We start from the raw sequence: 25,806 nt of genomic DNA, 5'->3' as shown, positions 1-25,806 counted from the left end.
CCCACTGCCAGCTTTTACATGGCTGTGCTGACCACCATGTAAGGCTGGCAGTCAGGAAACTAAAAATATGCATGGCAGTGCCAGAGCAGCAGCGCCAACATATTCTAGGCCCCTGAACATCATGCCACTACCAGGTATCACAGTTCCCTGGCAGTTGCGGCGGTCAAATGGCAGTCCGACTGCCAAACTTATAATATGCCGGCTGGACTGCTGGTGTGGCAGTCACTGGAATGCTAACACAATGCCCCCACGAGTCTGGCGATCCATGGACCACCAGACTCGTGATAAGGCCCTAGGCAATCATCTAATTTAAGTCAATTGATACAGAGAGATAGTTTTGATCCCTCACAGACAAATATGCACCTGTGATAATCTGGGCCTGATTTACGGCGGTAAACTGCACTTTTAAGTAATTTACACTTTTGCGCATGTTTGCTACCTTTTGCATATTCATTACATTTGAGTATAAGCCACTACTAACAAAAAAGAAAAAAAGAAACAGAAGAAAGTCCAGGACACATGTGGTCACCCACTAGTACTGTAACACCATCCCACAGAAAATGAAATTAAAACCGCATAAGAAAGTGTTAAATTAAATTAAATCATCTAAAATAGTTAACAATATAAATAAATATAACTTAATTCTACATAATATTTAAAAAGTTTGTATTTATTATTTAGCTATAAAAAAGTTTGACACTCTATTTTGAATTAGAAAATTAATGTAACAATATGTTTTTCTAAAATATAAATAATTAATTGTAATTAATTTTATTCACCACTTCTAATAACTATAAATGCATGCTAAAAACTATTTACGGTCAGAATTTATTTTTTAATTTAAACTTCCGAATTTTATTTTTAATTTAGTTTACTGTGTTTCCATTAATTAAAGATTTATTTAGAAATTAATTTATTAGTGCTGTAACAATATTTTATTTTGGTGTATATTTAAATAAAAAATCTAATCCAAAAATATTTGAATATTTATTTTCAAGTTAAATAAACTTTAATTTTTCCCTCCCTTTTCTTCTCTTTTTATGTTGATTTGATGGAAAAATTCAACCATTCATTTCATGTTGATTTGATGAAAAGATTCAGACATTCATGTTGAATATTCATGATTTGAGACAATATAGACAGACCTTTTACTTCTTTGAATGAATGATCTCAGAGTTTGTTGGGTTCTTGGGCACATTAAGCTAATATCCATATATCTGAATCCGATACAGCAATATGTAAAGTTTAAAATGTTACTTGAAACATCATCAATGTATTATCTATGCATAGTTGCACATATTTAACTTCTCAATATGATTCTTATGTTATGATTCTTATGTTTGCTGAATGTATAATGTTATTGAAAAACACCAAAATAAAAACATCATTAATTTTGCCATTTTATGTCCATAGAGGTTTGTAATTGCTGAGATGCTGATTTTCTGAAAGAAGCCTGAAATATATTTCCACTGCTCACAAGTCTAATGGAATTGGTTCCTGGACTTTATTTATGGTAAAATCGAATGTCACAATAAAGAAATCATAGCCAGGTACACTAAGGCCCAGATTTACTAAGTTCATCTGGGTTCAATCAAACAGTAGGTTTAAAGAGTGCTACTTGTCACCTGTGAGGGTATCCAGGCACTGCCAGGGACCAGTTAATATAACCAAATAGCCAGGTCTTCAGGAACTTTAAGAACTTTGGAAGAGGAGGGGAGTTCCGTAGATGAAAGACTAGCTATTTCCATGTCTTAGCTGCTACGTAAGAGAAGGAGTGACCTCTGCATCTGCTACGTCGGATGCAGGGGGTGAGGGATAGAGAAAGGGATGTGGAGCCGAGGTGTCTGATGGGCTCATGGAGGTTTAGGTGATAGTTCAATTAAGCAAAGATTGGTCGCACACTGCTCGTCACACCAGCAAGTTGCCCCAAAGGACTGTGGTAGATGTAGTGGCGACGGCGGGTACGCCTATGCCACGATGTATAAAGAACAGTATGTGTTGCGTTAGCCATCCCTGGACACGTGTTTCGAGGTAGTTGTCTCTCGTCAGCAGGGAGCAGGTCAGTGTAAAGGGGTGCCGCGTGGACTGCCAAAATGTAATTAAAACAGGTCAAGTACCTCTCATGGCGCGCAGGTGCAGATCCAAGGCTCGTCAGCCCGTTGGCTCAAGGGAGCCGTAATGAATTAAGCAAAGATTGGTCGCACACTGCTCGTCACACCAGCAAGTTGCCCCAAAGGACTGTGGTAGATGTAGTGGCGACGGCGGGTACGCCTATGCCACGATGTATAAAGAACAGTATGTGTTGCGTTAGCCATCCCTGGACACGTGTTTCGAGGTAGTTGCCTCTCGTCAGCAGGGAGCAGGTCAGTGTAAAGGGGTGCCGCGTGGACTGCCAAAATGTAATTAAAACAGGTCAAGTACCTCTCATGGCGCGCAGGTGCAGATCCAAGGCTCGTCAGCCCGTTGGCTCAAGGGAGCCGTAATGAATTAAGCAAAGATTGGTCGCACACTGCTCGTCACACCAGCAAGTTGCCCCAAAGGACTGTGGTAGATGTAGTGGCGACGGCGGGTACGCCTATGCCACGATGTATAAAGAACAGTATGTGTTGCGTTAGCCATCCCTGGACACGTGTTTCGAGGTAGTTGCCTCTCGTCAGCAGGGAGCAGGTCAGTGTAAAGGGGTGCTGCGTGGACTGCCAAAATGTAATTAAAACAGGTCAAGTACCTCTCATAGCGCGCAGGTGCAGATCCAAGGCTCGTCAGCCCGTTGGCTCAAGGGAGCCGTAATGAATTAAGCAAAGATTGGTCGCACACTGCTCGTCACACCAGCAAGTTGCCCCAAAGGACTGTGGTAGATGTAGTGGCGACGGCGGGTACGCCTATGCCACGATGTATAAAGAACAGTATGTGTTGCGTTAGCCATCCCTGGACACGTGTTTCGAGGTAGTTGCCTCTCGTCAGCAGGGAGCAGGTCAGTGTAAAGGGGTGCTGCGTGGACTGCCAAAATGTAATTAAAACAGGTCAAGTACCTCTCATAGCGCGCAGGTGCAGATCCAAGGCTCGTCAGCCCGTTGGCTCAAGGGAGCCGTAATGAATTAAGCAAAGATTGGTCGCACACTGCTCGTCACACCAGCAAGTTGCCCCAAAGGACTGTGGTAGATGTAGTGGCGACGGCGGGTACGCCTATGCCACGATGTATAAAGAACAGTATGTGTTGCGTTAGCCATCCCTGGACACGTGTTTCGAGGTAGTTGCCTCTCGTCAGCAGGGAGCAGGTCAGTGTAAAGGGGTGCCTACCTCGAAACACGTGTCCAGGGATGGCTAAATGCAACACATACTGTTCTCCTTACACATCGTGGCATAGGCGTACCCGCCGTCGCCACTACATTTACCACAGTCCTTTGGGGCAACTTGCTGGTGTGACGAGCAGTGTGCGACCAACTTGTGTATAGGTGATAGTTCAAGTAGGAGGGTTCACCGGTATGTAGGGCCTTGTATGTATGAGTCAGGTTGTGTCTCTCTTGTGAAGCAGCCCTGACGCAAAATCCAATTTGGCAATTACTGATCCCCACAAAGTCGATTTGATTGGCATTACCAGATTTAGTTTCTGAATGTCAAAAGCAGTTCCTGCAGGGCATGGACGGTCAAGTACATGCCCTGCAGAACCTGGGGTGTATTGACACAGGGGGGCACCCCTTGGTGCAGAGGCAACAGGGGGACCTGTAGGGTCCCATTTGTTTCTTCACGCCACACTTTTCATGGCAGTCGCACCTCCATGAAAAGTGTGGCGTGAGGAAACTCCTAATGTGCTTGGTGGTGCCGTAGCGGCCCTGCCAGCATATTATGGGCCTCAGACCACTATGTCACCACCAGGGATCGTGTTTAGGGTTCAGGTATCAAGTTCTTATTCAATACAGTGAAATAACATCCTGTGTCTAGGAGAGCTAGTTTCCCATTCACATAAACCTTCCACCTATATTGACCCAGGGGCTTCCCCATGACATATACGTGGCATTTGGTATGCCACTGGTGTTTTATGTGAACATTGTCAGGCTATATGGCCCTATTCTGCGCAGTTGTAATGCTGTGGACCCTGACCACTAGGGACGGGTGTGGATTTAGGAGGAACACAATGGTTTCCCTGAAGTTTATTCTCGGTGCGAATCGTACTCCTGGAAGTTCGTGTAGGGTTGGCTTTGAATTTGGGTGATCTGTGGAATGCACAATCAAGGTCTACCGCTGTTGCCGAGGTGAGATCGGGATGCTGTCTAACCCAATAACGGGTACTAACAGCTAAAGCCTCAAGGAACTGCTCTAGGTACACTTTCTCTGTTACCTCTTCCATAGTAGAGATGTTAGATGAGAGCTACCTGTTGCCCAGGTCCCTGATCTAGTAGTAAAGGGCCCCTGGATTGTCCCCTACAACCCACTCTCCTTGCTGAACTTGGCCCTGTAATATTCTGTATCACATCCTAGCCGCTCTAGTATTGCCTTTTTAATTTCTTCATACTCCGTGGTGCCTTGCTGGGTTCGCTGCCTGATAGGCGGCTTGTAATTTCCCCAACAGCAGAGGGGCTATATACTGGCCTCACCTTTCGGGAGGCCAGTCGGTTGTAGTGGCCACCCGCTATAACTTTATAAAAAAATTGTCTGGGTCGTTGCTTTCTTGATAATTTTGTAGTACCGATCCTGGAACATTGGGTCTGACTCTCGTGTTGACTATGGCGTCCGTTAAACTCAGGATGGCAGCATCCTGTACCTGTTGTTTGTTAGCAATGAGCACAGCTCGAGTCTTTAGGGCCTCTTGTAACACCTCACGGTCTCTCCGTGCAGTTTGAGCATGTTGCCCCAATACCAATTGTAGATGCCTCTGTCCCTCTGCTAGATGGGATATAATCCCCTCTATGGACACGGGTTGTGTCATTTGTGTTACACAAGGGGGAGGAATCCCACTTCTGACACCACTGTAGGGTATGGGATAAAGCAGAAGTAGGAAGCAGTCTGTTTTTCAAGGGTATGTCTTTTCTTTATTTTATAAGGCAAACAAAAACAGTCAAAAGAAAAGCACAAGAAACAAAGTCTCAAGAGGTATCTTGGCTGCATGTGAGGCTCTTCCTTCTTCTCATCTTCAGGAGTTGACGGTCCTCATAGGTGGTGGCAAAAAAAGAATAAATGAATTCGAAACAAATAATGAGTTATGGATTTTGTTAGACGTGGCATCTTTTGGCGTATCTCCCCTGAGTTTTTGCTACTGACATCCCGGTTTTGACTGGTTTTTGCTGGTTTAGTGTTTCTGCGCAAGTGCTCCTGTTTTTGTGTTTCCATGATTAGCATATTTGACTTACTTGTCAGTCCCTAGTAAAGTACACTGAGTAAGCCAGGGCCTGTAAATCAAATGATGTTAGTGGGGTGCAGCACTGGATTCTACCACCTACACAAACATCCTGTAAATGTAACTCTGGCCTGCCATTGCAGAGCCTGAGTATAGTCTGGGACTGCCATGTCGACTTGGAAAGTGTACTCACTAGCCAGGCCATAACCTTCCCTTTTCATACATGTCAGCCACCCCTAAGGTAGGCCCAAGGTACCCCTGTAGGCAGGGTGCAGTATATGTGAAAGGTAGGACATGCCCTGCTGTGTGTGGCATGTCCTGATAGTGAATTACTGCCAATTTCGTTTTTCACTTTTGCAAGGCTACCTGTTCCTATAGGACAGAATGGGGAGTTTGTTTATAACATCTCATAAACATAACTGGCCCTAGGAACTAGGTAGAAAAATAAAGTTTAGTATGCCTGAACTCAGAATCTAAAGATGCATCTTTTAGTGAAGGTGATTTTTCCATTCTGTGTTTGAAAATACCACTTTTAGAAAGTCTAGGTGGGTCAGGAAAGGGCTGAATAGACCTGGACTCCATTTAGAGTAGGGGGAGGAGATTTCTTTTCAAGTGAATGGGCCTGGCCTGCCTCTGAAAATGCTGTCTCTACCTCCTGCCAGGAAGCCACCCCAGAGAGGGCAGAACTGGTTCTGGCTGGGCACAGACACTCTCTGTCTGAGAGGACAAAGGATTTTGGGCTATAACAAGTGGGGCCCAAACCCCTGAACTTTAGAACTCTTTTGGACCAAGATGACTGCCAAGAAGAAGAGCTGTAGAGTAGAAGTTGTGAGGAGGAACTACCCCTTTGCTGAGTGCTTTGCTGGGTTGGCCTGCAGTGGCTTCTTCTGTCTTGGGCAGTGAAAGGACTGGGCTAAACTTTCTGCAACTTATTGTTGTGAGTTTCTTCATGGGCTTGAGATAGAGCTTGCCCCCTGTTCAAGAAGTCCCAGGAATGGAAAAGACTTCTAGTTCTTCTGCCCTCAGCACTGGGGGCTGTGTGTTTTGTGCTGCAACAGAAGAACAAGCAACCCAATGCCGTTTATACGCCACTAATGACTCTGTGTCCTGAAGGCACCACAGAGGGCACCGCTGCATGCCGCACCGTGACCCTGGTCTCACCCATGATGCCTGCTGATGCTGATACTGAGCCGCTGCTCGCACTGCGACCAGTGGGTACCGCACTCTGCATCGTCTCGCTTCATGACGCCACCTTGGTATCCCCGATGACGATGCTCCACGTTGAAATCAATGCCGCTGCTTGCACCATGGTTCAAGGGCACCACTCGTAAAGTTACATGACACACCGCCCTCATCCCACACTGCAGCCTTGGCCTACTGATGCCGGTGTCAACAAAGTAAGTTCGTCAGCCGATGACAGTACTTCAGCAATGCCGATGCCTCTGCTTGCACCATGACCTGCCAGCACCGCGACCGTGGTCTCACCGATGATGCCATCTGATGCTGCCACCAAGCCGTTGCGCGTACCGTGACCTGCACACTGCACCACTTTACTTTGCACCACAACACCCGACGCCTGCGGACGCCAGTGCTCTGGACTTTAACCGCGAGGAGTTTGATCTACAACGCCTGTGTCTTCAAGGGCCTGACAACTCCTCCACTGACCTCTGGAACCGATGCCTGTGGACGCTGTGCTTACGGAAGCTCAATGAGAGGTCGGTAACGCCCTGCATTTCTAAAGGTACTGTTTTGCGGGTCTTCCAGACACCGTATCTGGCCTGCGATGTCACGGTCAGCCAGAATTGTTTGGATTTGTTTGTTCACGATGCTGTGAAAGTCCCAGAGGGAGTTATCGACTTCAAGGAACTGTTTTTCAAGGTTATTTTGATAACTGAACATTTCTAAGTACTGTATTATGGATTTTTATCATTTTTGTTTTTGTCTTAAGTACATAAAAATATTGGGTATTTTTCTAAACTGGTATGGTGTTCTTTTCTAGTGCTTACCCTGTATTACTGTTGGTTATGTGCAAATGCTTTACACACTGCCTCTAAGATAAGCCTGACTGCTCCGGCCAATATACCAAGGGGGTGGGCAGGGATTATTTTAGGAGTGTAACTCCCTCATCATGTCTAGGAAGAAGGGTCCCTACTTGGACAAAGGTGCAAACTGTTGCCAACTAGAGACCCCCATTTCCAACAGGCTTCATATGAAAAGAACGTTCATGTACATGCTACTATCACCAGGCAGGGTGGGTCGTACATGGGTAGGGTTAAATGTGGAGGCTTGAGCAGTGTGACGTGGCTTCTCCTATACTACTCCTACATGCCTCCGTCACCAGAGTGCTCCCTATGTCATGGAACCCCACCAAACCCATCAAAAGCACCGTTTATGTTGTGGCACTTGCCTTGGACCACAACCCGTCTCCTGGGTCATGGTGAGTGGGACTGTGGCAGTGGCTTCGCTCTTTACTTCACCGGTACCGCAGACAACACCGTAGGTCAGCCTTTTCGTGGAGATTTCTGTTCCGGTCTTCCCCGTGAGTAGAGTCGTCCCCTCTTCCATACCTTCCGCTCTGGCTGGAACTCCAGATTCATCCTCTCTCCTCGACTCCTCCTTCTTGTTGTTGCTCCCATTCCTCCAGCTGACACACTCCTCCCCGCTAATGCACTCTTCCTCAGAAAAAGGGGGCGTGCCATGTTCTCGGGGGAAGCTAGAAAGCTTTCTCGTTCCCTGATATGGGCTGGAATTTCAGCCATGTCTGAGCCCTGTCCGTCCTCACAGGGAAGCTCTTAATGTCTCTATTTATGGAGAAATCATATCCTTTTGCAATTCAATATTCTAAAGACTAGAAATTGCAACTTAGGAAGTTGAGACGACCTTTACTAGCTCATGTTCAATAAAGTCTCACAGCAATTGGTGAAGGCACAATTGAGGCCAAAGGATTTTGACCCATAAAAGAAAGTTGTAAACTCACATGGAGTACATTGACAGTTCAATGACGAGGAAGAATATGTGAGAACATAATTACAGGAATTGAAATTCATCATTCTGATCAAATCATTGAAATTAAGGATCACTTTTTGACTCACAATCAAATTATTTATCAAGTCAACAAAGCAGTGTTGATATTTTCAATTAAAGATATTCTGTAGGATTTATCATTTCCCAAATTAGCCTTTGAGAATGCCTTAATGGAATTAGGTGTAATAAGCAGTTTAGCAAGTTGCAAGGCATGTGTGGATGTCTGCCTTTATGATGAAATTTAAAAAAACATTTGTAGCTGTAGTAAAAACTCAATTCATTACTTATTTTAGATGGAGTAATTTTGTCTTCCTTCTTCTACATATACCAGTTAACTTTTTAAAACACTGACACTGCCTCTGCCACATAGAGGCCCATTACACAATTAATTTAAGAATGCAAAATATAGGCCGAACTTTTGGCAACTATGAACATGGTCATATGGATCAATTATTTGCTACTGAACATAATGTATCTATTTCATTTAATTGATTAGTGACTAATATCCTCAACCTGGTGAAAGTGATTCATTTATTTGAAATAGAAACATACTAGCTGCCATTGTGCTTTTAGATATAGATAAGGAGTTTGACCACAGGAGCTAGGATTTCATATCTTAAGGTATGCACACAATTGATTTAGCCTTCCTCTTGATGGGTAAATCATGTTATTGCAACCAACAAAAACGTATGCAAGCATAATAAGTGATTCAGAGAAGCTAGATAAGTGTCAGTTACACAAGGAACACACTAGGTGTGTCCTAATCCCTCTTCATGGAATCATTTGATATTTCTATCCGGTCATAACGACATATTTGTCCTTTCGTCGACAGCTTGCACCAAATTAAAGAATTAAGCAGACAACATAGTAATTATTCAGTTATGCAGCTAGACACACCATAGGAGCCAAAATATTGCCAAAGTAATCACTGAGAGTACTGGTAGGGTGTAATATGAATCTATCCAAAATGGAGGTACTTTTTTACAGCTGATAACAGAGATCTTAACCTCCAGGTTTGTGGCATAGTTTTCTCAATAACTCAATCGATATTTGGGTGTGTGAATGTCTGAGATTCTAGTTGAATTTCATGACTTAACTGGTTCTCTACTTTTGAATCAAGTAAATGTGGGAATTGCTTATTGGCAGGTGCTGCTGATATGCAACATGGAGAGTATACTTCAAAAATGGGATATACTATAATTCACCCATAATCCTAGGGTGGACAAGTATACCAAACCAACACTTCCCGAACCGATAAATGAGGCAAATATAGGACATATAGGACAATGAATGTAAAAATGATTCATTTCAAAACATATTATAAATGAGTACCATGAGACAATTTATTTATTTATTTTATGTGAGTTTTTATATAGCACTAGCTGGACCTGAAGGAATCAGAGCAATATATGGGTTATGCTAATTAAAAAAAAAACATACAATACAGCATTGAGGTAGTCAACAGTCAAAGTAAAAAGAGTGAATAAACAATACAATTAGATGCAATGGTGATTAGTGACATATTATAGACTCCATGAGTCAGGTGCCTGCATTGGGACATTGTGTAGCTGGGCGTTAGCTCCTTGAGAAAAAGGTGGCTCAGCTTCTCTGTGCGTTAAAGTAGTTGTTAAGCAGTAAGAATTTGAGGTCCTGTTTGAAGCAAGAGAAGGAGGAGTTCCGCTGAGGTCTTTAGAGAGTGAGTTCCAAATCCTAGGAGTATTTCCAGAGAAAGAGGGTGCCTGGGCTGATTTCTTCTTAAATTTTGGGGATATGAGAAGAAGTGAGTTGTAATGCAAGTAAAAAAAGGTGACAGGAGGTAATGACATGGTGTGCTCAGTGCGCAAGTGATTCACACACACTAAAAAGGGCTCAAAGTGTGAACAAACGTGACCACCAAATGATCAAGTAAGCAAATTTTCTTGAGTTGTGCAGTGAGAATTTGAACAGTTTCAACAAAAACAGATATTATTCAAGAAAGTTCATATGGGTATAGTCAACAATGTTTCTGCTCAAATATATGAGCAAAGTCTCATTTGCACTGAGATCTGAAGAACTGAAGAACTTCTGCGATGGCAACTGAAAAAGAAGAAAGAGAAGGCCAGCCATGGTCAGGAGCCAAGGATACGGATTGCGTTAGGCCCAGGAAAGCAAAAACCTTCACTCTGATGATCCCCAGGTGGTCAATAGCCCCCAGAATGAGAAAGGAAAATACTGAGGTTCTATATGAATTGGAAAATGGATGTGAGCACACATGGATAAATAAAGCACACTAACAAGAATACATACAAAATGAAGCCAAGCATAAAAGAGAATATATAAACTGGTTAGAAATCTACAAATTGAGGCAAGAGAGCGAGGCGATCATGTTAGGCTAAGCTCGAAAAACTAAATCAAATGCAGAGATAAGATGCTACTTAGTTAGGGTGACCAGGGTTCAGGGATTTGCTAGGACAGTCCTGGTTGCTTAACAGCTGTCCTGGCTGATTTCAGCAAATTTATCTTGTGTCCCAGTTTTTAGAGAGGGTCGAATGTAAACAGTGGGAGGCACATTTGTATGTGTTTAAAGGCAGGGCTAGTTAGGAAATGTTATAAAAAGCAATGTAATTAACAGGTATGATACTGGGTTTAAAAGTAGCCTTTTATGTATTTTCTTAGTACCTATTCTGTGTTTCTATGTTGATGAGCATCGTCATTTTGTGGCACTCGGATAATGTAACATTGTACTCCCTCTTCTGTTTCTTTGAAATGTCCCAGTTTTGAGGTTTTAAAATCTGGTCACCTTATACTTACTAGGTATCCAATACTGGAACAAACTAGGGTCCACAGGAAATGCATCAAAGCCTCCCACAAATATGGTAGAAGATGTTACCAGCAGAGATTCAATCAGAATTGTAAAGGGAATTCCCCTGGAGTTAAATGGAATTGAATGTAGTAATGTTGCCCCCGAAAGTGTAGCATAACTAGACGTCAGTTTTAATTTAGATGACTCTGAGTTTGACGCTTTGGCAAGATGAAGTTCAAGTTTCTTATCTTTGACCACAAAGTTAACTGTAATGGAGTACAGCATTCACAAGATTGTGGGGTCAATGTTTCATAATTCTGGGAGCACATTGTGGAGTTTCCTAGTGGAGTTCCTGACAGAAAAGATCAGATTTGGGTAGGGTAGCATTTCTCTTCTCTTGATATAGGTTTTTTCAGTCAAATGAGTATTTGCAGGAGGATTTTGAAGAACGATCTTATGCTATTCTTCCATTGGCAACTAAGTGCAACTATTTTGTGCTTGGTCTTTTTTATTTTTTCATTGTACCACAGTTTTTATTATTTAAAATTTGTGGCTGAAGTGTTATATAGCGTAAACTTGGCCCAAGGCCTTTAGGTTGCTTTACATGAGCATAACATTACATTACGCAAGCACCAGAATACACTGCACAGGTTTTTTAGTTGTTGTTTTGTTTAGCTTGGAGAGATTAAGGGGTGGTTATATATGTTGGTGAGAAGGGTACGCCATTGCAATGTGACGGAGTACCCTTTACACCAACATAATAGTGTGCACTTTGGTGCAACCAAGGTGGATACTACTTCATCTCCAAGGTTGTTACACACCTCCGACAGCCCGACAGAGTAAGGGCCATCAGACATTAACCTATATGTCCACCCACCTAATTTATATAGGCAGACATACAGGTCAGTCTTCACTTTACATCACGGCCAGAAAAACACTGGCAGTAAGGGGGCACTGAAAGATACAAAACGCCGCCCTCACTATGGAACATAACTTCCATGGCAAGAAGGGTATTGTGTTGTTTGTTTAAAAAAATATATATATCGCTTTGTGTTTTTTTTTTTTTTAGATAATAAAAAATAATAACTTTGCCATATGGCCAAGTCATGTTTGATAGAGCCATATAGCAAAGTTACAACACAATAACAGGAACTGTCTTGACAGCAGTCCCTGTCAATGCTTGAAATTTCCATCAGCCTAACAGACATTTCAAAATTTCACATTCACGACCTCCACAAGGGCAACAGAGTAATATACTCTGTTGCCTAGGCAAAAGACAACCCAAACATCAAATATTAAATTAGGCCCTAAATGATTTACCTAAAATCAAAGGATGGTATACCAATGCCAGGACTCAAAACTGTTACCGTAGTTCCAAAGTCAGCAGCTTCGGCAGTAAAGCCACATCCCTTCCTTCTTTGTATTGCTGCTTAGGATGCATAAATGTTTTGGGTGGGGTGAGTTTGTCAAAGGTGGTAACATCTATTATTTGTTTGGAGTTTAGTTCTAAGATGATGACTTTGTTCCAGAGATTGAAGTTGAAGGTGATTAGTTGGCGGTCACTCCAAAGGTATGTTTGTTCTCTATGATCTTGATGAGATGGGCCAGGGTGAAGAGTTATAGGTGAATTAAGAGAGTGGCTGGTTAAATGTGTACACTCTGTGTAGGAATGTGCCTCTTTTTGCATGGCTAGCTCCCCACTTTTTGCCTGATGTCTGATGTGATTTCAAACTGTAAGTGCACTGGGTCTCTGATAACCTGGTGCCAGATCTCTTCAGCTACCCTGTACGTTCCTAGTAAATGGTACTGCTGGTACCTAGGGCATGGGTACTGAATATGGTCCTCTGGGGCTATAGCACTGATTGTGCCAGTCCAGGGTCCTCTCAACAAGACTATGCACTCTGCCACTGCAGGCTGTGTGTTGTGGTGCAGGAAAATCCTAAGAGTCAACATGGCACAGCCCTGTGTGCCACGCCTCCCATGGACTGCACGAGGTATATGTAAGCTACCCCTACTGCAAGCCATAAAAAGTACATGGGCTGGATACTCGTCAACCTGAGTTCCCTAGCTCCATGATGGCTTCACTGATTTCTAAGGTATTTGGCACCAAACATCTTGCCTTAATAAATCCTCACTAATGCCAGTGATAGATTTATTAAAGAATTGACACAGGAGAACCTTTTTGAGGGTCCCCTGAAAACTTAACCAAACACTAGTGGGATCCAATGGCAGTGCTCACCAGCCTGCAACCACCAGACATGTTTCTGACCTCATGGGGTGCGAGTCATTTCTCTTAGAGGACAGAAACAATACCTGCTCTGGGCAGGGGTGTTTCTCATCTCCTCCAGGACAGGATGGCCTTCCCAGGCAAGAAGCTTCAAAGGCAATGCAGCCTTTAAAATCCAACCCAGGAACCCCCAGATATTGGGGAGGCCCAGTCCCCTTCCTGCTCCCCTTTTGGGGGAGGAAAGATAGGGAAATTAGTTATATAAGGAGGAGGACCCCCTCAGCCTGACCCACCCCTAGGGCAGGGCATGCGAGGTGACTCATGCTCCTGAGATTCCACCATGTTTAGATGGTGAGAAAACCTCCAGTCAGGGCTAGGGTAGTGACTCTTCGGGGCCGATTTACAGAACTAACAAAATCCTAAACTTACTATTTTTGGTATTCACAGAAGGCATATAGTTGTAGTAAAGTTAGGATTTTATCTTACGTTTGACTTAAGACAGACTTAAGACAGACTTACGACAGACTTAAGACAAACTTAAGACAAACTTAATACAAACTTACGACAGACTTAAGACAGACTTAAGACAGACTTAAGACAGACTTAAGACAAAATCCTAACTTTACTACTACTAAATGCCTTCTGTGAATACCAAAAGTGGTAAGTTTAGGATTTTGTCTCAGATTACTTCTGTGAATCGGGCCCTCCCACACTAAGTAGTCACTAGAAGGTGTGGATACTCTACGGTTAAGTAGCCCATTGGCTACCCTGTCTCCCCTTGTAACATCCCTAAATTCAGTATTTAGGCCCCGCCAAGACCTTAACTTCAGATTCCATGAACCTAAAGAAGACCAAGGAAGAAGACGTGCTGCTGATCCAGGAACTGCACCCTGCTGCAGAGGAAACCAGCGCCATACCCTGCCAACTGTAAAAGAACTCGACAACTGTGGCTTGCTGTCCCTACCCGAAACGTGTGCACCCTCCAAGAAACCTGAAGCTCTGCCAGCCTCCAACAATTGCCTGGGACCTCCCTTTGGACTGGTGGTACTAGTCCCCAGCAAGTCGCGGGTAAAGACCGCCACGGGGTGAAGACGGGCACGAACCATGTCGAGGCCATTGAGCTCACCGACCAAAAATTGAAGCAGCTAAGGCCTGTTTGTCAGCAGTCTGGTACCCAGAACCTTCAACACATCCACCAGCCTAAGGGATCCTCACAGTACCTGGTACAGTATAGGAATAGCAATGGGTCAGGGGCTGACAGAGGTGTCATCATGTGGAAGAAAAGGAAAATAAAAGTATCTATTACGGAAAGGACAGAATGCCCTCCGAAGACAACTATACATCTCATCCAAGCACACCTATTTTCTCTAAGGGTAGGTAAATATTTGTGGAGTTTAGGTAAAGAAAATCTACACTTACTTGTTGATATTTCTTTTCGATATTTGTCCCTCAATACTTTGTCCCATCGATATTGTAGGGTCGATATTCAGGGTCACTGCACTTATTTTGCCAATTCACCACACTCTAATGTATACCTTATCCCTCTCTTGTACTCAGTTGCTCAGCAGGTACGTCTGCAGGATATTACTCACATACCTGAACATATTTCGAAAAAAATGGTCGAAAACGTTTGTACAGTAGAAATGCCCACTATAAAAAACTACAGGCGCAAATTCATTATTCAAAATAGACAATCTGACAGTACATTGTTATAGTTCTTTATACACTAAGAAAGCATCCATACAAGTAGCTGTAAAAGAGTTTACCTATGCATGGCTTCTCCATGGTACACATCAGCAGTAAACATATTACTTGACATCAGCTTGATATAATTAGCAGAAGAGGTTACAGATGTGAAGCTGTTGTTGCTGCATTAGCTGCGGGCCAGGGGAAGCTCTGGCACATGGAAGGAGCGTGTGCCACTGAAGGACAGCATCTTTTCCACACTTCAGAGTTCATCGATCCCAGTTGTGTTTTATCCGGAAGGTTTTCTTTCCGGGTGAAGTAGAGCAGCTGTCCACTCTTGTGTTACACACACTTTTAATTTGTGTTCTTTTTTCAGAATGATGAATGAAATGGATGTGAACTCCCATCTCCAATGCATCATTATTCCTACTCGCAATGCCCCTTTTTGTTGAAGGGCAGTCATTAAAATGATGTTATATTTAGAAATAATTTACTATATTGACATTTTCCCTACAGATATTTATCATTTTTAGATAGCACGTCATTGATTTTAAATTAGGACAGGACTAAAGAAGCTCAAACGTCTGAAACATGTCCACTCATTTTGAACAAATAACTTACACGGGAGCAAAAATGAATAATAAAGTACCACTCTTCCCTAGGAAATATCAGCTGCTTTGTTAAACTGAAAATGTTGTGCCTGAAATGTATGTTGAATTAGTGAGTATTGACCGCCGATATGCCAGGAATACCAGAAGTGACATCATCACCCATTGACCATAAGGACATCACAGGAAGTAACATCATATTATTGTTGAAACTAAATCTTCACAGGGAAGCATGTCACATGATCGTAACCTTGGTATCATCACAATGAATGTATGACGGAATTCCGCATGCGTTTTTCACACTTGCCTTAGGAATTCTGGGGCATATCATCAAGGACCGACAATAATTATCGCTAAGCGCACTTAGCGCTAGGATAATTATCGCCGGGTAACGTGGAATTTTATCGCTGAGATAGCATGCTATTAGCAACGCTTATCTCAAAAGCGATAACATTCCAAGCGCTAACTGACTAACGTGAGATTATCGCTGGAGATCCAGCGATAATCTCACAAAGTTTGGCAATAGCTTGATGATAGGGCAAGGCATACTTAGCCATGATATCCACCTTCCATAGGATATCATGGCTAAGTCAGTCTTGAAGCAGGCGTAAGGAAAGTAGCGATAACAGAGGTTATTGCTACTTTTCTTGCCGCTATGCTTCTTAGCGTGATGCTTGATAATAGGAGAAATGTCGCTCAGCGACATTTCATCCCATATTCTGGGAAGGAACGCCCACTTCGCATCTCATTAGAGATGCAAAGCTGTGCGTTAAGGGAAAGGGCGAAGTAGCATGGATTCACGCGTGAGCGTGTCCTTGCTAATAGGGCGTTAAAATTATCGCCGCTTTACGTCCGAAAACGGACACAAAAGCGGCGATAATTTTTTAACGCCTCGTTGATGATATGCCCTATAGTCAATTGAACGAATGTGTCTTTAGCACTCATTTTTTCTGGACGCAAGTTGTTTTAGCAACTTGCTGAGGGGGCTCTAAATATTGGAATAGTTTAATTTACTATTACAACTCCAGTCTGCGCAACAGTAGGAAAGGCGTTGGTCTTTAATTCCAACACTAATCCACCTTTGCGCTCCACCAAAGCAAGTGATAAATACACATTTGTTCTTTTGCCAACACTGTGAAGGTACAGATTGATTCCGGCTTCATCCTAAAGGACGTTTACCCATCACAGTGCTTGACATCAATAAAGTTCCATAGTACCTGCATGATAAATATAACAACACAAAACAGAGCCAAATGTATTTTTCAGCTATAACCTATATTAGGGTGTTGAAATGATCTTTGAAAGGACTGTGGGTGTAATATGTGCTCTAAATTGTAGCAAGCAAGTACTCCATGAGGAAACATTGAAATAAATTGGATCAAATAGTGAACTTTAAAGCAGAAATTTCACATCCATTTGCTAAAATGGTAAATTCTCTGAAAGGACACTTATTAAATACTCAAGTCTTTTCATGGTGTGCCAAATCAGTGATCTCTGAGTCTCCCCTGGAGGTGACCCCATTTTAAAAAGAATGTGCTATGAGTTTGTCCTCATTGTGAAAAAGTACCTCCTCCATTGTGCCAGGGACAGTATTTTATCACGGGTCCCCCGTGTGTGTCTGGGTATCTCCTAATGCCAAAAATTGCATACAAATGTCAGTGCAGGAAATATGTCATTACATCCATATACCATGGGTGAACCTATTGTTAAAAATGAGCAAAGCATGTCAGGGCAGCACTTTCTTGTGGTTTCTCCCTTCCATATACTACAGTTGTCCTCCTTTATGCCAAGAATTACCTCCAATATGCTAGCAATTGCATTTGAGATGTGGGTGCCTTTTCCCACAGGTGCATGTGGTGTCAAGAATTATCTCCAGTATGACAGTAGCAGTATTTTGACACCGGTGCCTTCCATACAAAGAACTGTCTCCGATATGTCAGCACCAGTATTTTGCCTTGGGTGCCTCTATAGGACAAGAATTACTTTCAGTATGCCAGGGTCAAGGACAGACTCTCAAGCATAACACCACAGTCTCACTTGCGCTTGTTTACACTCACTCACTCACAATCATTCACACTCACTCACATTCAATCTCATTCATTCTCATTGACTTATTCTCAGTGTTAATTGTAGTCCCTCATTTCCCTCATCATCATCATCATCATATAACCTTTATTCGATTTAAAAAATAAAATCATACAGGACAAGTTTGTAAAAACAAAAATTGACAACCACATGATCACATTTGCTTTAAAACCAAGAGGAAAATGAACTATGGGTGAGTATAAAACCTGTAAGTGCAGTAGAGCACGCCTAATTTGCATAAAATTCATAGCTTTTACAATTGGTCGTAAAAACTTATACTGTAGGTTATTATATTTTGGACAAATCATAGCAATGTGTAGATGTCATTGACCAAGACATTGCCACAGTCACATTGGGGCAGTTCTGAATACTTAAAACAGCCATGATTAAAAAAACGAAATGCAGGAATAGATTCAGCCTAAAATAAGTCAATAAGCGTCGCTGATGACAAGTCATGTTCCAAGTCAAATAAGGTTCTAAATTACTAACAGTTTTCATCAGAATCGCATGTCTAACTGAAAGTTTCAGTATTGCAGAGTCCTCCCGGTCCACTGCTATCTTACCTGTGAATGCGGCTGCAAGCCGTTTATGATCAGACCTTTCTAAGTAGCTGGGAATATTGTATAAATCGGGCCTCCCTAAAGATGTCATATTATGGGAGATATAAGCCAACCACGGGATCAGGAGGTGCTTGTCCAATTTTAAACAATCCTGCAATATTAATATATGAAAACCAAGCTCTTCCTTTGTCCAAATTGATCACTAAAGTTTTAAGGGGGAAAGTCGGATCTGGTCAATAATATAACCTAATCCCAGTTCTTTGTGGGCAATTTCATAAGGTACACTTTGTGGGACTCCCAGGAGGCCCCTTAAAAATGTATTTTCTGCTACTTGAATCGGTTTACTGAGCCATAGCCCCATATTCCACTGCCATAGCTCGCTAATGGGACACACTTAGCCCTGAAAATGTCCAAGACGGATTTAATATAAGTGCGTCTAAACTGGCGTGAGAAATCGCACATACTAAACATGGCTCTGTTAAAGGACATCACATTCTGGGTTATAAGAGAGTGCCAGTGTAGTCCAGAGTCCAACTGGACCCCTAAATATTTAAACTTATCTACCTGACTGGCATGGTGTCCATCTACAACGAAATTTCATCGTTTTTGTGTTGGACGGACCAAGCTTCATTACATGTGATTTTGAGAAGGTGGTAGAAAGGTCGAGGCTGTTTATAAAATCAATAAAAAGATTACGATGTTTTTGTAAACCCTTGGCTGTCCGAGCAATTAAAACGGTGTCATCTGCATTAAGCATGGCCGGTACAGAACGGCCTCCTACTTTAGGGACATCCACATCTGGGTCTAACAAAACTTGTTCTATTTGATTGAGATAAAAAAAAACAGTGCTAAGGTACAGTCTTGATGAACCCACGCCGCAATTTAAAGTGCTCAGTGCATTCCCCGTTAGGGCCAAACCTAACACTTGCTGAGAGATCTTTATGCAAATTATTTAGAAATCTCATTAATGCAGAGTCCACTCCCATCTGAGCCATCATGGACCATAGTTTGGATTCTTGGAAGGCAGAGCTAAGGTCCATGAAGGCCAAATGAATTGCCCCCCTCTTGACCTTAGTATACTTACAAATCAGCATGTAAAGGTTCAGTTTTTGCCCGATAGCACCCGGACCTGACCTAAATCCATACTGTAGGATGGATAAAAAGCCTCTCTCCTCCGCCCAATCTGAGAAACGATCCAGTAAAATCTGACCAATAATTTTTACCTCTGAATCAATCAGAGAGAAGGGCCTAAAACAAGTGGAGTCTTACCTGTGGCCCTTTTTAAAAGCAGCGACTATTATTGTTTGAGTCCAGTTTAGAAGGAGACATCTGTTGACTACTGAGTTTAAGTGCAACGTTAGCAAGAAAGCCCACAAGTCAATATCAGTTTTAAAAAGATCCCCTGGCACCCCATCCGGGATGGGTGCTTTACCGGATGGTAATCGGGAAATGGCTACTATGACCTCAGATAATTGAAAAACTATTTTCTGACTACTCCTCGTGTCATTCAATTCCCTATCCTCAGCTTCAAAGCTATAGGTGGCCTTAAAGTGATTAACCCAGGCTTGTGGTGTAGTTGTGCAAGCCTGGTTATAAAGGTGACCATTGCTAAAAAGAGGTTAGTAAATCACTCTCCAATATGGCGTACTATCTTGTTGCAAGCTTGCGGTTAGTAGCTTGTCCCAGGCCTCCTTTTTGAACTGGGATTTACGTTCCTTTGAGGCCAATCTATATGCAGCCCTGGCTCTTTTTACCTTCTCCTGGCACAGGGGCATAATATGCAAAAGATTCCAAAGATCCTTATAGGCTTTGGAGCAACATCCTTCAAACCATCTTACTTCACGAATCACGGGGGTACACCTGCTTTGCAGATTGCTGTTTTAATGAACCTACTAATGTTTAAAAAGGACTTTGTGATTCCCTGGACTGTTTCTTCTTTAGATAAACAGGAATAAAAATAGGCTCAGCAAGTGGAAAGCAAATTTTGTACAAAATCGGAAGGAACTACCGAGGCCCACCTCACCCTTCGTCCCTGATCAATTAAAGTGATTGGCTCCCTATACAGAGATACTTCTCCAGTTGTTTTTTTCTCCCAATGAAAACCCGCCGTCAGGGGGTAATGATCACTCAGGTAATGCCTTAATACTTTTAATTCTAGCAGGGATGAGAATAAGCAGAAAGAAACAAATATATAATCTATTACAGAACTGTGCCCCCCCTTGAATGTTGGTATTCTCTCAGTGAAGTTCTCCTGATTAAGATCCATTAGGTTCATCAAGTTAAACTTGGAAATTAAACTGTTAGCAGAATCACTTTGGCGAGTGCGTTTAAAATGCACTCATTACATTCGACACTGAGGAAATAGCATTGATAGGACCCGGCTAACACCGAAGCTTTTTGACGTTCAGTCTCAATGATGCCCCTCAATTTCAGCTTATTCTGGGGCTGCTGTGGCTTACTGAACACAATCCGAAGATCGATTGGGCTAGAAGAACTGTAGAGCTGAATTGCGTATACTGTAAGGAACATTGCTATAACTTGTGTACCTCGGACCCTCAGCCATTGCAACCGTCTCTTTTGGCTGAGCAGTCTTGTATGATTTGTGCTGTGGAAATCCTAGAGATCCCCAGAGAACACCACAATTTGGTGACAGTATTTGATGAGCAAGAGGCTAAGAAATGTCCCCCTCTTCGGGAATATGATTGTAAGATTGAATTAGAACCAGGTTCTTCATTGCCATGCAGTCAAATCAATGCCCTCTCGGAAGCGGATAATTGTCATTTGAAGGAATATTTGGACCAATATTTAGCCAATGGGTTCATTTGACCTTCCCAGTTCCCAGTCTGGACCAATATTTAGCCAATGGGTTCATTCGACCTTCCCAATCCCCAGTCTCTTTACCGCTGTTCCTTATCCCTTGGCAGGATGGAAAGCTTAGGGCTCGTATCGATTATCGGGCCTTGAACAAAGTTACCAAGAAGAATTGTTACCCCCTGCCATTGATTTTTGAACTTCTGGATCAGGTAAAGGAAACCTGTATATACACCAAATTGGATTTGAGAAGGGCCTCTCACTTGATGAAGATGGCCGAGGGCGACAAGTGGAAGACAGCGTTCTGAACTCTCTTTGACCTGTTTGAGTATCAGGTCATGCCCTTTGGTCTGTGCAATGCTCCTGCCGCGTTCCAGCACTTTGTCAATTACATTCTCAGGGAGTTTTTGGATCGCTTCGCAGTTGTATGCATAGACAATATTCTCAGTTTTTTCGGCAAACATGGAAGAACATGTTCTGCATGTGCGCCCAAGTTTGGTAAGATTGCTGCACCCAAGTTTGGAAAGATTGCTTGCCAATCAACTCTATGTTAAGTTTGAAAAGTGTGTTTTTCATACCGTTCAAGTGGAATTTTTGGGTTCCATTTTGTCTCCTGATGAGGTATCTATGGATGAAACCAAGGTGAGAGCGATAAAAGATTGGCCTACACCTCGAAATTTAAAAGAAATACAAAGTTTGATCAGATTCACCAATTTTTACAGGTGTGTTATCCTCAATTTTTCTGAAAAGGTTAGTTCTCTCACTCGCTTACTGTAGAAGAAAGAGAAGTTTGTTTGGAGTGCAGAAACTGAGGAGGCTTTCCAGGTACTGAAATAAACCTTTACTACTGCACCTGTTCTATTGCATCCAAATCCAGAAGAACCCTTCTTTGTTGAAGCAAACGCATCTGATTTGGCCATCGGAGGAATCCTGACGCAAAGACAAAAGAAAACAGGTCAACTTCATCCTGTGGCCTATCGTTCCCGAAAATTGACTACCGCAGAAATAAACTATTATAGTGTACAAGGAATTGTTAGCAGTAAAGGATACCTTCCAGGAATGGAGGCATTATTTATTTGGAGCAAAGCATGAGATCACAGTTTTTACAGACCATCGAAATTTGCAGTTTCTGAGGTCGACTCGAACACTCATTCCCAGGCAATTGAGATGGTCACTCTCCTTTGCAGATTATAATTTTGTTTTAATTTATAAACTGGGATTAGCAAATGGAATGGCAGACACCTTGTCTCATCTAAATACAGGTGAAGGTAAAGAAATCTCGAAGGAAGGACTGATTATCCCCAAAGAAAAGACCGTAGGAACCATTTTGTACACTGAGTTGGAAAACAAACTCAAGAATTCCTTTCCAGTAGAAGAAATGTTAGATTGGGTCAAGAGTAGTTCAGGAAGAGAAATAAAGGATAGAAACCCCTTTTATTAAGGATACCTTCAAGTTCCATACGAGGATTTACGTACAGAAGTCATTCAACTGTGCCATGATAATGTGTTGGCTGGACAAAAAGGGATGAAAAAGACGCTGGAGCTGATAAAACGAGAATTTTGGTGGCCAAATTTGGAAGCTCAGGTGAGGCAAAATGTGGCATCTGGTGAACAGTGTGCCGAGGGGAAGGTCATCAGGCAGGCAACACAAGGTGTGCGTATGCCTTCGCCTGTAGCCCCTTATCTATGGCATACAGTCTCCATGGATTTTATTGTTGACCTACCCTCCTGTCAGGGGTTCTCTACCATATGGGTGGTGGTTGATAATTTTCCTTAAATGAGTAATTTCGTCCCGCTAAAATCTATCCCCAATTCTGCACAGCTGGCCACATTATTCACTCAACACATCGTAAAGACACATGGGATTCCCAAGGTGGTTATTTCCAATCGGGGCCCATGGTTTGTCTCACATTTTTGGAGGGCCTTCTTGTAGAGATTAGGAGTTGATTCTCGGTTGTCTACTGGTTTCCACCCTGAGAGTGATGGACAACCCGAGAAGGAAAATCAAAATCTGGAGTAATACTTGTCCCTGTATCTGATGGAACAAGAAGGGGATTGGCCGACCTTGATTTGGGATGATGAATTTGCCTATAACATTTTAGTACACTCTTCCACAGGTTATTCCCACATATTTTTTAATTCAGGCAGACATCCTAACATGTTTGTAGGTAAACTAGAGAGCGAGGTACCTGCAGTGTTGGTTGTAGTCAGGGATTTGCAGAAGACCTATCAGGTAGCACCAGTAATTTAGTGAAAGTGAAAGGTTCTTATAAGAAGCAGGCAGACAGCAGAGGAGAGGAGATGAAATCCAGTTTATGTGCCAGGAGATAAGGTTTGGATCTCCACTCGTAATATGCGCTTAAAAGGGAACAAAAAATTCCAACCTCGATTTGTGGGCCCCTTTCTTGTTGAAAAGATGGTAAAACCAGTCAGTGTAAAGATAAAACTCCCCAGTAAGTTAAGAATACATCCAGGGTTCCATGTATCATTGATTACAAGAAATCCACCTGAGTTGAAAAAAGAGCTACCACCAACGCCAGATCAGTTACAGTCTGAAGGAGAATTCGAAGTAAAACGAATTATAGATTCTAAACTAAAGAAGGGGAAGATATTTTATTTGGTAGACTGGAGAGGTTTTGGCCCTGAGGAAAGGTCATGGAAACCCAGTTCTAATGTTCCTGACTCTAGATTGGTTCAAGAGTTTCACAAGACCCATTCTAAGATGCCCAAGGAGGGAGGAGAAGGGGTTTTGGTGGGGGGTACTGTCAGGACTGGACGATCTATATCCAAAACTACGCTATTTCATCCCTGTTCTGGGCTAAAGCATTAGAGGGTGCCTAGGTACTCATCTGACAGGCTGCACCGATTCATTTCACAGAGGCTTCTGCAGTTGTAGTGCGAGAAGATCCATATCACTCCACAGCTGAATTTCCAAGATGGTGGCTGCCAATTGTTTTTCGTTTTGTGATCGTTATACTGTTCAGCCTAAGGGAGAAGTGTAGGGGTTATCGTGCTTGTGCTCTATGGGCACAGCACACCTCAACCATCTTATCCTGAGGAGAAGCAGCATTTTGCCACCACGCGTGTTTGGTGACAGGAAATTCATCAGGGGAGTAGTGTTTTATCCTGCATTGCTCCGCCTGTTATTCTCCTAGACTAAATTTCTCCGATAACAGTAGAGAGAATTCCGGAGTCTCTCTTATGCAGGTATTTTCAGAACACAGCGGAATTTCTTTCTCTGTGAGAGTTTCAGTTGGTACCTAATTGTTTTTTTCTTTTGGACGTTAAGAAGGAAGAAGAGAAGAAAACCAAGTAAGTCAAAGCAGTTGATAAAGGTTGTGACATATATTCTTCTCTAGTTCTGGCAGTCATGTGAGAGAGGAATTCTAAAGACTGAAATATCAATTATTTTGAGTGAAGAGACTTGTATACCATTGAGCTAGGTATCAGCTAATTTGGGAATTCTATATTGAGCTGCGCATCTACTGCTGAAAACTCCTTTTAGTTATACAAACTACTATTAAGCAGAGTTATTATTTCTCAATAGATATAAATGTATATATATATATATGTATTTGTACTTACCACCTGAAGTTCTGCAGCCAGCATCTGTAAAGAAAAGACAGAAAGAACTTGAATATATTAACTTGGTTAAACATGTACAAATGTCATTCAAACATTAAGGAGAGCAGCCAGACCACTGTGCAATACAGGTAATAGGAATAACTATAGAGAGAGAGGAGTTTAGAGGGAATTAGAGGGAAGTGAAAGGAGGGGCCAGTGAAGAAGTAATAATTTTGTGTTTGTGCTTGCATGTACTCGAGAAGACCCTCGCAGGGTATCCAGTTAGGAAGAAGCACAGCAGTGGCAGATCTCTTGTTATCCCAATCCGCTTTCCCCCCTCTTTACTGTGAATGGATTTAATTATTAGCTCACAGTGGAGTCTGGGAGCTGGGGAAAGGTTCTTCTGCTCCTGTGGAAGCCGAGTTCAGGTGCCTGGTACTGACACTATGGGGATAAAGGTATATTCCTATAGTCCCTTCTCCACCGATACAGGGCAAATTACTTATGTTTAGATCTTATATACGGTTCTCAAATTTAATCCCATGAAGAACTTGTACGTAGAGAAGGTTCTTGATGTTCTTCCTCAAGGTTAATGCGGTTACCTTGGGGAAGAAGATCGAGAACCTTCTAGTTTATTTGTTGTATAGATCTGTATCGTTATTTGTATCGAAGACAAAGAGATTGACATAAAATGAAATATTTAGATAAAAATAAGCATATAAAACAATGAAGCAAGATAAATACTCCAACCCACTAGATACATGTGTATACTGTGTTATCTAAGTGAATGTGTATTGATAAATGTGGCATTACTACTGGGCCTGCAGCACTGATTGTGCCACCCACACAGTAGCCCTTTAAACATGGCTCAGGCCTGCCATTGCAGAGCCTGTGTGTGCAGTTTTAACCTGACATTTTGACTTGGCTCCTTGCCAGACACAAACCCTCCTTTTTATTGCATATAAGTCACCCCTAATGTAGGCCCTAGGCAGCTCCATGGGGAGGGTGCAGTGTATTTAAAAACCAGGACATGTACTTCTAGGTTTTACATGTCCTGGTTGTGACATACTCCTACATTTGTTTTTCACCCCTGCAAGGCCTATGTCTCCCATAGGTTAACATTGTGA

At 42.5% G+C, this 25,806-nt stretch overlaps 1 long non-coding RNA gene across 1 annotated transcript in view; it reads right to left on the bottom strand.

Moving 5' to 3' along the window:
- LOC146802540 (uncharacterized) overlaps positions 1-24,724 on the bottom strand; it is a 237,645-nt gene extending 212,921 nt beyond the window's left edge. The window contains exon 1 of the long non-coding RNA XR_014967414.1: positions 24,701-24,724. This is a non-coding gene — a long non-coding RNA (uncharacterized LOC146802540). The remainder of the gene's footprint in view (positions 1-24,700) is intronic.
- Positions 24,725-25,806: the final 1,082 nt, after the last annotated feature.

This window comes from Triturus cristatus, chromosome 8, assembly GCF_964204655.1.
Source record: "Triturus cristatus chromosome 8, aTriCri1.1, whole genome shotgun sequence".
NCBI classification, from domain to species: domain Eukaryota; kingdom Metazoa; phylum Chordata; class Amphibia; order Caudata; family Salamandridae; genus Triturus; species Triturus cristatus.
The sequence above is the reverse complement of the archived record's forward strand: the minus strand, read 5'-3'. Positions and strand labels throughout refer to the sequence as shown.